The 2,634-nt window shown below is 44.9% G+C and overlaps 1 protein-coding gene across 1 annotated transcript in view; it reads left to right on the top strand.

Moving 5' to 3' along the window:
- Positions 1-2,634, top strand: part of NCOA5 (nuclear receptor coactivator 5) — a 36,113-nt gene that overhangs the window by 11,962 nt on the left and 21,517 nt on the right. The window lies entirely within an intron of this gene.

A 2,634-nucleotide genomic window follows, 5' to 3' on the forward strand; every position in this document is an offset into this window, starting at 1 on the left:
CCCCCCCTTCCGGCCATGAAGGCTATGAGTCTGCAGCCTCCAGAGGTTGAGCGTCTGCCCATCTTGAATTTTGTCAAACCTCCCACATCTTATCCACAAGGCACCAGAGTGGCATCCCGAAGTGCAACATTTAAAACTGGCTGTTTTGCACCTGAATTGAGGATTTATGAAATCGCAACCCTTTTTTTACTGCTGTGTACAGGATCATGTCTAATTGCAAAAATGTTACTGCTATCTGAGAGCGTGTAAAACACTTTGAATTGGTGGTTATCCAAGTGGGAAGAACAACCCCCTAGTACTCTGGTTTCTGTGCTAGATTTTCTGCAGGATGGGGCAGACAAAAACTTGCCAAGTTAACACACTCCAAAGTTCAAGTAGCTTCCCTGTCTTACTGCTTTAGGGATATGATTAGCTTAGAGGTTTCTGAAAACCTTAGTCATGCAACAACCTCCTTTTGAACCTATACATCTAGAAAGACATAGCCGTGCTCTTGAGCGACCGTGTCAGAAAACTAGGCTTCTGCAAGATTTCACCCTGTATAAAGCTGTCGTCCTAAAATATAATTCCTTCCTCTGTGCTGCCAAACAGACTTATTTTGTCACTCATTAACACTCTCTCATCCGGACCACATCAGCCTTTTTTTTCTACTTTTAACGCTCTACTATGTCCCCTACCGCCACCAACTCACTCACTGCCCAGGACATTCATTTCAAAAACAAAATAGATACAATTCAGGATCAGATCACCACTGTGCAGTCACCTTCCCCTATTCATGTACTGGACCTACCAATCTCCTTACTCCCATTCACCTCCAAACTCCCAGAACACCTTATCTACAGCCGCCTGAGCCGCCACATCGCTGATAACAAACCTTGACCCCCTTACAGTCCTGGCTTTCGCCCCCTACACTGCCTTCATAAAACTCACTAATGACTTACTAACTGCTAAAAACAATGACCACTACTCCTTATTCTTGCTATTAGACCTTTCTGCTGCTTTTGACACTGTTGACCACCTGCTCCCCCTCAGAAAACTCCACTCACTTGACATCCAAGGCTCTGCTCTTTCATGGTTCTCCTACCTAGCTAAGCGCTCCTTTTAGTGTCGCCTACAAATCTAATTCCTCCCCTCTTCCTCTTTCTGTAGGGGTCCCCCAAGTCTCTGACCTTGGACCCCTTCTCTTCTCTATCTACACCTCTTCCTTTGGTCAGTTAATAACCTCACATGGCTTCCAATACCATCTCTATGCCGATGATGCTCAAATATATCTTTCTACTCTGCAACTCACCTCCCTCGGTGTCCTTGCGTGTCACTAATCTACTAACTGACATATCAGTCTGGCTGTCACAACATTTCTTGAAGCTCAACCTTTTAAAAACTGAGCTTATGATATTTCCTCCACCCCGTGCACCTTCCCCCAACTTTTCCCTTGAGATTGATAACACAACTATCCAACCTTCCCCAATGCCAAGGTGTTAGGTGACATCCTTGACTCGGACCTCACCTTTCCGCACCCCCCATCCAATCACTATCTAAATCCTGCCGCCTGCACCCTTGCAACATCTCCAAAATACGCCCTTTCCTCACCAATGTAACCATAAAACTACTCATCCACTCACTTATCTCTCGTCTTGACTATTGCAACTCCCTCCTCTTTGTCCTACCTCTACACAGGTTATCCCCCTTTCAGTCTATTATGAATGCAGCTGCTAGACTCCTCCACCTAACCAACCGCTCAGTGTCTGCAGCCCTCTCTTGTATCACCTGCCCTTCCCTTTTAGACTGTAAGCCCTCACGGGCAGGGCCCTCCTTACCATCTTGTCTTGAATTGTGTTGCGATTTGTAATGTCTTCCTTATATTGTAAAGCGCTGCGGAAACTGTTGGTGCTATATAAATCCTTCATAATAATAATAATACTGGGAACATCAGACTGAAATATTACTCTTAAAACTGTCCTAGTGGCACTAGTTTCTGCTAGAGTACATGAGAGTTTCTGAAGAGTAAGTGAGATGCAGGCTTTGTCTATTGCAGACCCCTTCTCCAAGGTATTTCCAGACAGAATTATTCTCAAAATAGATCTGAAATTCCTACCGAAGTGGCTACACCTTTTCACAGGATATAGCAATCCCATCTTTCTGCAGTAACCCATTAAATGACAAAAGTTTTGGCTTACCTGGAAGTCACTAAAGGAACCAAAAGCTTCAAAACCAGATGGATCAATTGTACTGTTAAAGGCTTACACGTCTCAAAGACAAAGGTTGCCACAAATAATGAAAGCACATTCTAGTAGTGAGAGCTTAAACTGCTTTCGGATGGAGAAGGCAGGGGCAACGCCAAGGCAGATCTGCAAAGCAGCCACATGGACTAGTTTCAATACCTTTGTCAAACACTGCAAGATAGACCCTTTTCTCCAGTCAGAACCAAGCATCTGGCAGTAAGGTAGTGCCAGCAGTGGTCCCACCCTAAGAGTCTAAGGTTAATTACTCAATTATCCTTTCATGTGCTGTTCTGGAAGATGATTAGGGAAAACTAAGATGTTACCTACACCAGTGCTCCCCAACCTTTTTATCGCCGCGGACCGGTCAACGTTTAATAATTTTACCGTGGCCCGCTGAGGGGGGTGGGGGCGTTGA

Source organism: Nanorana parkeri, unplaced genomic scaffold (genome assembly GCF_000935625.1).
Source record: "Nanorana parkeri isolate BGI_ZX_2015 unplaced genomic scaffold, ASM93562v1 scaffold377, whole genome shotgun sequence".
Taxonomy (NCBI): domain Eukaryota; kingdom Metazoa; phylum Chordata; class Amphibia; order Anura; family Dicroglossidae; genus Nanorana; species Nanorana parkeri.